The sequence below is a fragment of the Pelodiscus sinensis genome, chromosome 12 (genome assembly GCF_052426305.1).
Source record: "Pelodiscus sinensis isolate ZL-2025 chromosome 12, ASM5242630v1, whole genome shotgun sequence".
Taxonomy (NCBI): Eukaryota; Metazoa; Chordata; order Testudines; family Trionychidae; genus Pelodiscus; species Pelodiscus sinensis.
Window position 1 is genome coordinate 24,048,871 of NC_143063.1, and position 13,193 is coordinate 24,062,063.

The 13,193-nt window shown below is 43.4% G+C and overlaps 1 protein-coding gene across 1 annotated transcript in view; it reads right to left on the reverse strand.

Moving 5' to 3' along the window:
• Nucleotides 1–581: 581 nt before the first annotated feature.
• LOC102449365 (borealin-2-like) overlaps nucleotides 582–13,193 on the reverse strand; it is a 79,293-nt gene continuing 66,681 nt past the window's right edge. Inside the window, exon 11 of the mRNA XM_075940201.2 lies at nucleotides 582–3,613. The gene's annotated coding sequence lies outside the window, so the exon portion shown is untranslated. The remainder of the gene's footprint in view (nucleotides 3,614–13,193) is intronic.

The following is a 13,193-nucleotide window of genomic DNA, read 5'->3' on the forward strand; positions in this document are numbered from 1 at the left end:
GCTGCTCGAACCTCCCCTCTGCTGCCGTAGCCTGTACATCACCCCAGTACTTGAACTTTATTCAATACAATGGGTCTGCTTTAAAAGGAATAGCTCCAGACAAGCCAGAATATTTAGCATTTAAGGGTTTCTCCTTATTGTCATTTTCCTGGTTTTTAGATTTAGTGTGCAGGTGCTGAGTATTGGAAGCCTGTGATACACGAGAGGTCAGACTAGATGCTTTGGTGATCCCTTCTGCCTGGAACTCTGTGACTTTTATTACACTGACAGTCATTTCTCATCAACTCAGGGTAAAGATTGGAGTTATATTAAAAAGATTTAAATTACTGATCGTAATCATGATTTTAAACAGTAAGCAAGAAACCCCTTGATCTAAATAATTGATTTTAATCATGGTTTGCACTTGTTTTGCATTGTCCTGGGTTCACAATGCTTCCCGCTGTTCCCATTGGCTGTGAACAATGATTTTGGCCCACAAGAGCTGTGTTCCTCCGATACCTGCAGAGGCGCACGTAAACATAGCATCAGCAGCCCACCAGGGACTAACTCTGCAGACTGCTGTTTTTTATTGCCCATCCCTGCACTATAGCTATACATGTTTATTTAAGCAATTGTATAACAAACATGCACTCAGATTTTTGATTTTTACATTTTTATTATGTTACAAAATGGTGAATGATACATTTCTTCTTACTAGACTACTTATTTTAAGAATGTGTGGCAGTAAACATTTGCATTGAAATTCAAATAAAATTAAAAATGCACAAACCCAGCATTTTAAATATTTTATCAATCTAAACTACCTTAAATATGTTTGATACACAAGAAAAAAGTTATCAAAAAGTTTACTAAAGCATGTTTTAAATTTAAAATTAAATTAAAAGAAATGAAGCCTTAACTGTAATTAGTGAATTGATTATTTTCTGGTCACCAGGTTCTTCAAAATTTTAGAGCTAATAGATCTTATCCTCTCATACATGGTCTTTATGCATAGCAGAGAGAAAAACTTTCCTGCTTTTTCAGCTCTCAGTTGATTTCTTAACTTGGAATGAAGTCATTATTGAACTGAACTAGCTGAATAAATTAAAATGAAGAAAATATTCTGTCTGCAAAGATCACTGCTATCAAAAGCTATTTTAGCATTCAACAAACTCTAGTTCCAGGCGCTCAGTCAGTGATTTCTAACAGCTCCATTGTTTGACTTTCTTTAAAACTTGGCAGTAAACATGTATTGCTTAGTATTATAATTCAAGTTTAATTTAAATTATATTAAATACATTATACTAAATGTAGAGCTTAGCACAGGCTGTCAGTTTCAAATTTAAAATATGCACATTTTACAAAAAAATAAACCTGTATCTAATTTATCTTATAAAAATATTATTTTTAAGAATCATCCATTTTTTATCCATCTTGGCTCTAATAAGCACTGAGTTTAGAATTCTCTCTTGCTATTGCACAGATGGAACAGTCTCCCTATGCTCTCTTTCCTTTCTAGTAAACCCAAGAATCTGATGGGGAGATGTTAGTTTATACTTTAGAAAGCCTCAAGTCTTCTTACTACTGAATTACTCTAAAAACCATTTGAACAAGTACTCTTTGAACAGCTGGCAAATTCATTAGTACATTAATTCAGGAGATGTAAGATAACCTAGACTGGAACCCCTAAATCTGGCCCACATTTTAGAACCACTGCAAGTTGGTTGTATAGGTAGAGCCATGAAAATCTGCAAATACCAGCTGATATCCACATCTCCGGATGTGGATGCAGATATCAGTGTCTCATTTTTGTGGATATGGATGTGGATGTATATACAAAATTTGTATCAATGCAGAACTCTATGCATATGTTATCCCTGCTCAGCACATGCACAAAACTAGGAAAGCAAAGTTATTGCAGACCAGCGAAGTAGTACTGTATATGTGTAGGGAAGCTTGGACCGGCACCTCCGCCAACTTGCAAGGTTTTCACTTTATAGTGAGCACTGAAGGTGAGCAAATATTTATCAGAAAAATACCCTCTGATTTTTTGCTACCATTTTTAATAAAATTCTCTGAACTTATAGATTTCCTTGCCTAAGAAATATTAAAACATTTCATCAGGGACAGTTCCTTCTTCTAGAATGCTGCAAATTCACAGATATCCACTTTATATCGGTAGGTAGCCGCATTCGTAGATGTGAATGCAGATATCCGTGGATCATTTTTGTGAATGTGGATACAAATTTTGTCTCCACACAGAGCTCTACCTTCTTCCACTGATCTCTCCTAGTCACATCACACGTCTTTTGCCACAGACTCGGCCAACAAGAGGATGAAATTATTGATTTTCCTCACTTTGATGCTGCACTGCAGCTAAGCTCTTTGCCCTGTTAGCTTGATACTGGCAGTGGAACTGCCGGGAGGGAGGGGGATTATACCAGGGCCTGTCTATAACCTTTCTGTGTCACATATTATTAGCTTAGATGCTTCCTTTTAGAAGCATTTAGCTAATACTGTCCATAGGTTCCCCCAGTTGAAAAAAGCTCAATGCTGAAGGTACAGCTTTTGCAATCTTCAGCAGTGCTGGAGGGCATCTGGGCTCATTACTCATTTCACCATCTGGAAGCAGTATACTTATTGTTATGAGGCCTTACCTCTGCCAGGGCATCTTATTTGAGAGATTATCAATACAGTCATTGTAGGCCAGCTGCTGTGTTAATTGACTGTGTGCCAAATCCATGTACAGTAATTGCATTGAGTGAACAAAATCAGCTTGTTGATTAAATGTGATTGTTTTTGGTTTTAACTAATAGAACTGAATGAATTAGAGGCTGTTGGCACTCTGTTGTTTTTCCTGTTACATTAGCAGCCAGCCTATATTAAAGTTTAATAAGGTAATAAATTAATTGCAATGCAGATAAAAAGCAACAATCTGTGGGCTAACCAGGATCCTTCCTCACAGGTCTATATGCATAGGTAAGGGCCTGATCTATAACTTGTCTGCTACACCAGTTGTACACTTTTCTTGCATAGAGTTTAAAACATCTGACAAACTTATGTGGTTCAGGATATTTAAAAAGGGCCATCAAAGCTAAAGTTCAATCACAGAATTCACTTCAGTCAGGTTTCAGCTGACAAACTACTAGGGATGAAAGACTAGTCCTTGAATTTCCTCCTCATCTTGTAGCAATCCCAGAGAGAATTATAAAATGCAGAGAGTTTTCTAGCTCATTGGATCAACTAAGATAACTTTCTTTTTGACTGACTGAACATAACACCCCAAGCCCTTTGCAATTATAATGCATCTAGTGTGACCTCACTAACCTGCTTATGTATGAACCAAAATGTGCTCAGTAGATTGCCTGTCATCATGTAATGATACTCCAAAAGGTAGATTTTAAATTGAAAGTTCACCACTGACCCCAGTGGACACTACCACAATGATTTAAATGGAGTTACTAAGGGTTAAAATCTTGAGTTTAGACATAGGCAAACAATTATTGTGTTCTTCTCAATAATTCCTTCCACAAGTCCAGCTGCACCATTCTGTTGAGGAAGATTGATAATGTATTTACATCTCAGGCACTCAAGTCTCAATGACACTGATCATAGTCCTTTGCTGGTTGAGCACCTAGATAAAAGATACTGTTTCATTAGAATTTTTGAAATTACAACTGCAATGTTTGGATTCGCCCAGTCTTCTTTATGCATATATATATATATATATATATATATATATATATATATATATATATATATATATATATATATATATATATATATATACACACACTATATTTGAGAAAGTGTCTGTTGTCTGTCCAAGAACTTTTCATAAATGGTAAGAGCTAGGACCACCAAATTCAGTGTACAGCATCCTATCATAACAAAGCAAGATAAAGGGCTGGTTGTGCCAAGAAAATGGAATGTGGCTGGAATGTGATTGCTTCTCATAAAACCATATAGAAGACAGACAGAATCACAAGGCAGCTGAAAGGAAGGCGGTGGGTGGTACCACCCCCATATGAGACTGACCCAGCCCCAAGCCTCCCACCTCCCGAGGCACCCTTTAGGGAAGGGGGCTGAAGTCGTCCCTTTCCGCCTCCTGCCCCGATTCATACAGACAATACTGGTTGTTCCTCTTTGTCAGGGATCTATCGGTGATAAATCAAAAGCCATAATTAGTTTAACTGTGAGGTAAAAAGTCAGCAACAAATAAGACTGATATCGACAATTAAGGAATTACATTGTTTTTCCTTGAAAACAGAAAATATTTACAAGCCATTACTCAATATGGAGAGAAGACTAAAAAGGCTATTATACTGCATTTATTGTGTTTCAAACTGGTTTTTTTTTCACATCACTCTTGATATGATAAAATTTAGTGGCACATTAAGATCAACTAGTTTTACTAACAACTTCAGAAATAACACTTGCAAGAAACGTTATTTTCAAGCTGGTTGCTCAGTATCCTAACAGAAAGAGCAGAACTCTGTAGCTCCTTGAATTCTATGATCCCAAACTTTACTTTCCAGAAAGTGGTGTTCTCGTCCGCCCGCCCTGCCCCCTGCCATTTTTTTTTCTGGGGCTACTACAGATTGGGGGCAAGGAAGCTCCATGGGGTCTGCTTATGGACCCCAGGAAAGCCTGTAATCCCATCAGCAGAGGGATGGAATTGACCTGCCTTGGTCCAGCAAACTCCCCAGGGTGCCGGACCAGAGAGGTCCAACCTGTAGGACCATTTCTCTCTCATTTCTCACACCCGCCTCACTAGCTCACAAACCAAATTCTGTCTGTGGTCTAGCAAACTAGCATCATTTCTGAGCTTGGGTCTCCTGTGCCCAGGCCCACCAACAGGGAAGGGAGGGGGAAAAGGAGGCAGTTGTCCCATGGCCCAGTGATTGAAAGGACACAGGACTCCCAGCCATTGCCATGGCCAGAGCCCTGGGCCCTTTAAATCACCACTGGAGTGACGTGTAGCTCTGGGGGCTTGCTGAGGTAGGAGAGCCAGCGCGGTGCACTCCAGGCAGTGCTGAGGGCCTGGCTGCCTCCAGCCCTGTCCCTTCCAAGTGCATGAAGCCGCCCCTCCACCTTGCCCAGGAGCCTGGCAAGTCTGTCGGCCTCTCTGCCTGGGTCAAAGCTTTTAGTTCTCAGTGTGAAATTTACTTTCTATCCCAGCCTTCCATTCACCAGACCCTTCGCACTCCCCTTTATGTAATTAAAGTCAGAGGCCCTTCAAAAGGTATTTCCCCAGACACTAGGATGGCAGAATGGAACCAGTCTTCATTCTCACAGTAGCTCAACCAGCTGGTAGAGGATGTTTCTACAACTAGCAGCAAGGTTTCATCCACCTTGTAATGAAACCGTTGATAAATCTTTCTCCTTTTTGGGGAATGGATATTTCATTCCTTAATTTTTAATGTGCCTCTTGGTTTTTAACCAGGGGAAAATAAACCTCAAAACACCACAACACGCAGCCAAAGGAATTAGAATGTGATTCATATGCATGTTAGCTGCCATAATCCTTCCCCATATGTGATAATCCTCCTGACTCATTTATTCTTGCTTTAAAATGTTTAGAGCAGTTGTAGTTGCGGAAGCTCTATGGGGCTAAACTATTCATTGCCTGTATTGGCCCTGGAATAAAGTCTACAGAAAGGTTCAGGTTCACTATCAAGGGGAAATAAAGTAACAGAATCCCTCAAGAAATATGCCTCTTTTAGAAGGGCCAATCTTATGCAAAGAAAAACATCCAGGACCTCTCTCTTCTCCATTCAGGATTTGCCAACTCCCTGAGGTGCCTACTGGCTGCCCGGGCTATGGCTTTTCCCAGCCTGACTTTGGGAGTCTCCTCAAATTCTGACAACCTCCTGCCTCCAAAAAACAGAGCATGAGAGCAGCATTCTAAGCAGGAAGGAAATTTGGGATTTCTGTAATCAAAGACAGGCGTAGATGGAATAGAGACTGGTTTGATGTGTTCTGATTGATGGGTTTGAGTTTAGGCACACTGACCCTGAACGAGTAGCGCCCAATGTAGCCCTTTAAGTTGCAAAAGCCTAAACTCTTCCTCTTAGGGGCTTTCCTTATCCCCTAGATCAGAGGTGGGCAAAATACAGCCCACGGGCCAAATCCAGCCTGCCAAAGCTTCAGATCCAGCCCACCACACTCATCTGGGCCACCAGTGTCGCATGGCTCAGTGGGAGCCTAGCGCCCCACACATCACTCAAAGTCGCTGGATTCTGGGGCTAGCCTGTGCTTCTCTGAACAGCATGCGCCCCATGAGTGTGTGGGGGGGTTTGACCTGCCTGAGCTGTGCTTAAAAGCAACTTGCTGAACCCCCCCGCCTCCTATGTCATGCTGCACACAGATGCACATGGCCCCAGCAGCTGGTGGCTTTGAGCTGCGTGCACAGTGCAGCAAGTAGGGAGCCTACCAGAGAGTCCCACTGGGCTGCTGGCCAGGAGCTACCTGGGGTAAGCGCCTCTCAACCAAAGCCTGCACCTGGCACCACACACCCTCCCTCATCCTACCTCCCTCCCCCAGGTCACAACCCAAACCCTTTGCACTCCTGCCCCTAGTCACAACTCCCTCCCAGATCCTGCACCCACTCGTACACCCCTCCCCCAATCAGAATCGATTCCTGCACCCAAACCGCCCCTCCCCAGACCTGACCTCCTGCACTCTACCCTGAGAGCTCCTTTCTGCACCCAAACTCTGTCCCAGAGCCTGCACCAAATGCGGCCCTTGACCACTTACCAGAAACTTGGAGTTGCCCCCCCTGCCCTAGATGTTAGTTTTTTCTGCTCAAGTGACAGTGGCTGACAAATCTTCCCCCTGCTCCCAAAGTGACTGAATTGGAATTAAAGAGGAGCAAAGTTTTGTGTGTTCAGGTTGGACCTCTCTTGTCCAACACCCTTGGGACCTGACCAGTCCCAGATGAGGGAATTTGCTGGACACGGGAGGCCCCTGACACCAGTCTCTCAGCCTGCTGCTCCTCCCCACTGCTGGCTCCTTCAGCCCCACTGGGCTGCCTACAGGCCAGCCCCAGCCCTGGTTCTGCTGCTGGCCAGCCAGGCAGCTCCAGCCCCACTGCTGAACATTGCTCAATCGGGCGGCCACAGCCCCAACGCCACTGCCAGGTGGCACATGGCCTCAGGCGTGCTGATTATGCCTGGCTGCCGCAGCTGGTTTCCCCTCCCAGGCTGCTGTGGCTCCATGCCTGGCCCTGCTGCTGGACAGCAGGCAGCTCCACTCACACTGCTGCCGCTGCCACTGCCACCCAGGCTGCTGTGACCCGGCAGCCTCTCAGGCTTCCCCTCGTGGGCTGCTGTGGTCCCGGGCCCACTACTGAGTGGCAGACAGCCCCAATCGTGCTCCGCCCAGGCTGCTACAGCCCCAATGCTAGCAAACTCGCAGCGCTGCACCAGACTCCCAGCTTCTGGCCCTCCTGCTCTGGGGCTGTCTCATCCAGGAGCATTACGCCAGACCCCGGATGTTGCTAGATGACAGAATCCTGGATTTGGGAGGTGCAACCTGTATAAGAATAGGGTCTAACAAAGCTCTCTGGGGATGGGATGTTGTATGCTCTGGTTACACTCTTGAAACATCATCCCTAGTTACATTTCACCGGGTACTAAACTAAAACAAAATATATAAAGCATCAGCAGCTTAACCAATGATACCCAAAGTGTGGCACCCTTGTACAGTATGCTACTGCACCTGCACATTTCTGAATTTGTGTTTTATTGCAAAATATAAACCAAAGATCCATCAGTCAATTGCGGATCCCCGGTTCAAATCTTTTGACATTCAGTAAAAAAAATTTCTCCTTCTACATTTTAGCTATAGGGGGTCTAGCTTGTATTCTTTAGATTTCTTTGAAGTTCTGACCTTATTCTTCTTGCTGCTATTGTCCATTCCAGCTCAAAGGCGTGAATGATGGATTGCACCTAAACACAGGCTTTCTGCATGGTGCAATGTAATGTACTGCCCGAGCTACTTGGCCAGTCAGCATGGGCCTGATTCACTTTACTAAACAAAGAGAAATCCCACTGATTTCAGTGGAATGACTACAGAGTTAATTTGTGGTAAAAGAGGAAATTTCATTCTTAGGTGTATGTGGGCTGCCGGGGAGGGATTTAAAATTACTGCAGAGACAATTTATCAGTTATGCCAAAAATATCAGAATACTGAATTTCATCAGATAAATAATTTCTGAGCTTTCCCTCTTTTTTGATATGAAAGGGTGTGTGCACACACACAAGTGCGTAGAAAATTATTTAGCAAACAAAAGCTCCATCTAGTGGCAAGACCAAGGGAACACTGACAACCACCATCTAGATAAAAATCAAAGAGCAAATTACAGTATTTTCTGATTCAGCTTTTCCCTCAAGTCAGTTTCAAGACTACAGACAGAGGGAAAGTCACCCTTTTTGTGACAAGAGAAGAAAGACAGGGAGAAAAGAAAAGCATGATAGTAAAGGGGAGATAAGAGCCCATCACTAAGGATGTTAGATACCATGTAATTGAATAGTTGTATAACTGCACAAATTATTATCAGTTCCACGACTATTTGATAGTCCCCGAGGGTGGGGCCAACAACCAGTGCGCTACGGTCCCACTCCTGGGGAGCCCCCTGCCACCCAGGCCATTGCTTCTCTATCAAATACAACAGCGTGGAATGGCAGGCGGGAGCTGGTCCATGAGGGGGAGCCAGTTTATAAACCTGCTCCCCTCATGGACTGGCTGATACAGAGGCAGCAGAATGGGGTAGCAGCAGCCTCTGTCCGTGGGGAGTTTGGACCTCTGTGGACAGAGGCTGCTTCGTGGCAGCTTCCCCTGCCCTCCACCCCCACCCCACACTGCTGCCTCTAATAGAGGCTCACTAGAGCTGGTGCTGCGGGGAACCAGCTTTTAAGCTAGCTCCCCTAGCACTGGCTTCTGCCTGCCCCTTCCTCCCCCGCCTCTGTAGAAAGCAAGAAGGGGGGGGGGAAGGCAGGTCCACAGGAGTCGATATGCATGGGGAGCTGGCTTTAAAGATGGCAACCCCACATGTATTGGCTCCGGCCTGCCCCCCTCATTCTCTGTGCTGCCACCTCTCTATCAGAGGCAGCAGTGTGGGTGGGGGAGGAGGCAGATCCAGTGCTCATGGGGAGCCTGCTTAAAGCCAGCTCCTCACGAACACAGGCTTCCGCTCTCCCCACCCCTTGCTGCCTCTGATACTGAGGCAGCAAGATGGGGGAATGGGTGTAGTCGACAGGATTAACTGATAATTTATTGATAAACTAGGCAAATATAACTTAGATAGGGCCACGATAAGGTGGGTGCATAATTGGCTGGATAACCGTAGTCAGAGAGTTGTTGTTAACGGTGCTAAATCCTGCTGGAAAGGGATAACAAGTGGAGTTCCGCAAGGGTCTGTTTTGGGACCCGTACTGTTCAATATCTTCATCAATGATGTAGATATTGGGATAGAGAGTACGCTTATTAAGTTTGCAGATGATACCAAACTGGGTGGGGTTGCAACTTCTTTGGAGGATAGGGACATAATTCAAAATTACCTTAGCAAGTTAGAGAAATGGTCAGAGGTAAACAGGATGAAATTTAATAAAGAGAAATGCAAAGTGCTCCACTTAGGAAGGAACAATCAGTTCCATACATACAAGATGGGAAGCGACTGTCTAGGAAGGAGCATGGCGGAAAGGGATCTAGGGGTCATAGTGGACCACAGGTTGAATATGAGTCAACAGTGTGATGCTGCTGCAAAAAAAGCAAATATGATTCTAGGTTGTATCAACAGGTGTGTTGTAAGCAAAACTCGTGAAGTCATTCTGCCGCTCTACTCTGCACTAGTTAGGCCTCAGCTGGAGTACTGTGTCCAGTTCTGGGCGCCACATTTCAAGAAAGATGTGGAGAAATTGGAAAGGGTACAGAGAAGAGCGACAAGAATGATTAAAGGTCTAGAGAACATGACCTATGAAGCCAGGCTTCATGAACTGGGCTTGTTTAGTTTGGAAAAAAGAAGATTAAGGGGGGACATGATAGCGGTTTTCAAATATCTAAAAGGGTGTCACAAGGAGGAAGGAGAAAATTTGTTCCTCTTGGTTACTGAGGACAGGACAAGGAGTAATGGGCTTAAAGTGCAGCAAGGGAGGTTTAGATTGGACATTAGGAAAAAATTCCTAATTGTCAGGGTGGTCAAATATTGGAATAAATTGCCAAGGGAGGTGGTGGAATCTCCCTCTCTGGAGATATTTAAGAACAGGTTAGATAGACATCTGTCAGGGATGGTGTAGACGGAGCTTGGTCCTGCCTTGAGGGTGGAGGGCTGGACTCGATGACCTCTCGAGGTCCCTTCCAGTCCTATGATTCTATGATAAAACTAGGCTTATCAGTTAATTGTTTACTTGACTATATGCTGACATCCCTACCCATCACTGTGAGGCAACAGACTTGAATAAGATAAGTGTGAGGAAATATTACCAACCATTATCACACATATATGGTTTATAGTAATTACTCACTTTAAACAGTGTCACATCACCAGCTTCAGAAATCCATGAACAAAGACCACCCTCACCCTTTGTGGAGCATTTCCTAATTAGAGTGACAGTGGGCAGCTTTTCCTCAAACTGAGTCCTCTGGCTAAGCCTTAGAAATGGAGGAAGGGGTGGGGGAGATACATTACCACTGTTTAGGAGGGCTGATATTTTTACTCGTATTTTATCTAGTCTTTTGGGATCTCTTTTCTCGTGATAATGAAACTAACTGCTGGAAGCTTAGGGGCTTGGCTGCACTTTAACTGCAGGGAATGAGGTGTAGCATTTCTTTATGGTGCCTGCCCCCCAGCATTCACTTCTGTTGCCTTGAGAACTGTAACTAGGGAATCCAGATGTTCTGGCCCACAAAGATGGCCCACACAGAGGACCACCATGCTCAGGCCATAGGAATCCAGAAGACATAAGGAACTCTGAGTGGACTCCACAAGAATAGGTCTCCAGTTTAGCAGGATCTCAAGCAAAAATGGTAACCGAGCCAAACAGTTAACCAAGTTTAGAGGGTGCAGGGCCAGGAGATTGGTGGGAGCTTCAGGTATATGTGTAGGGCCTCAGCTTTGGCTGAAATTATCCCATGGCCTAGGAGGCAAATGTGGGAGACGAGGCCTATGATCAGGAACACCAGCTACCAAAATGCCGCTGGGCAGTCTTAAGACTTGTGAAACAAAGGAGAAAGGAAACTTCTTTGCCTGACCAGCAGCAACTAAAACAAACAGATTAGCTTGCAACCCTGTTAATGCGCCTGGCTGCAGGTTAACTATGAGGCAGAAGTCTTGTTAGCAAGAAAAGGAAACCTTTGTCATCTTCTTTCTAGGCTCATCTACCCTTCCTACACGTCATGGCATGGCCCAGACTGCAGCCACTATAATACTGTAGTGAAAAGAGGATCATTTTTAGGGTTTTAAAATTAACACGTCCAACATCCAGCAGAGGCAATGATTGGGGAAAATCCCCCAGAGCACTTTCTTCTGCCTAAATGGTCCTAAAAATATCCCGGATCACAGACCATCACTGCTTTAGAATAAGAATTTTCAAAACTCATCATTGGCAGCATTGACAGTGAATGAAACCAGCCTGTTGTAGACAGCAAATCTCCTAAATCCCTGACCTTCTGAAAGAACCATTTCATTGCATCCCCTCAGTCGTCTTTTCTCATCCATTGAAATGAAGAATGCAACAAACTATGGGTCTGAAAACCAAGCTGTGTTACCTATTTGAAAAGAGAGCTATCTGACCTTATTAAAGTTTATTGTGTTGTGTGTTGGTGGGGAAACAGGGTTTATTTTATTTCTGCTGCAGGCCTTTTCCCTCTGGAACTGCCGAGAAGGTCATTAAAGTAGAAACCAGACTTTATGTTCTGGCTTTTTTAATGCACTATAGGTTAAAAATGACTTTCATTAGTCCAGTAAAAGCGTGAGGATATACACACAAGTTAACTCTGTTATTTTTTTCTGTTTTCAGAGAAAACAAAGGGAATAGATGTGTGAACCAGTCCATTTTTAAATTATAAAGAATACCAGCAGGCTTATTTTGTTTTACCTGGAGGGTTAGTAGTAAAGATTTTTAAAATAAGTTATGTATTGCTCCCAAAGGCTATGAGGTATGGGGGCAATTAAGAGAAAGGGGGTAACTTTTAATGCTTTAGATACCTGGCCCATACTATTAAATAAATGGCAGATCATTTAGGGTACATCTAAACTACATCCCTTTTTTGATAAAGTGATGTAAATGAGACATATCGAAATTGTAAATGAAGCTGGGATTTGAATTTCCTGCACTTCATTTGCATAATGGCAGCCACAGCTTTTTTCCAAAAATCCACTTTTCAAAAAAAAAAAAAAAAAACAAACCACAGTCAAGACGGGGATCGTTCGACAGAAATGCCCCATTTCAAAAGATCCTGTTACAGGATCAAAATGGGGCAGTTCTGTCAAAAGATCCCCGTCTTGACCAAGGTTTTTTTTTTTTTGTTTTTTTTTTGAAAAGCGGCTTTTGGCCACCATTATGTAAATGAAGCACAGGAAATTAAAATCCCAGCTTCATTTACAATTTCGATGCATCTCATTTACATCCCTTTATTGAAAAAGGGATGTAGTTTAGATGTACCCTTATTCTCATTCTAATATTAGTTATTAAAAAGTATTTCTGAACTTCTGCAAACCCAGGAAACACACCTTAAAGTGTCAGCTCCTGCTCCTGTTGAGGTTGGTACCAAAATTGGCATGGGATACAGTCTTGCTCCTGCTGAAGTCCCACTCACAATGTAACCTTTAGAGCTAACACAAATAATGACAATAAGGTGTGGGGCAGGAGGGCAGTGGTGGTTCAATAAGCTTATAAAGAATTCAAGTATGAGCCTTCACTTGCCCTTTAGGGCACAGCTTCTCAATTGGTTAGAGAAATGCGGCCCCTGTCTTCAACTGTCTCAGAGTAGAACCGTCTTACAAAGTTACTATACACTACATTAAGGTAGCAGTACATGGAGCTCAGTATCTAATATAGGACTTTTATTGGATCATCTCACCAGAAAATAATAAAACACTAGAAGTCAAAACTGTTGCTTTGTGACTGAAGGAAGACAGCAAAAATGCTCTCTGCTCATTTTCACAAACCAGTAAAGCAACTTTTCCTGACAATAGTCTGGAACTGACTGAA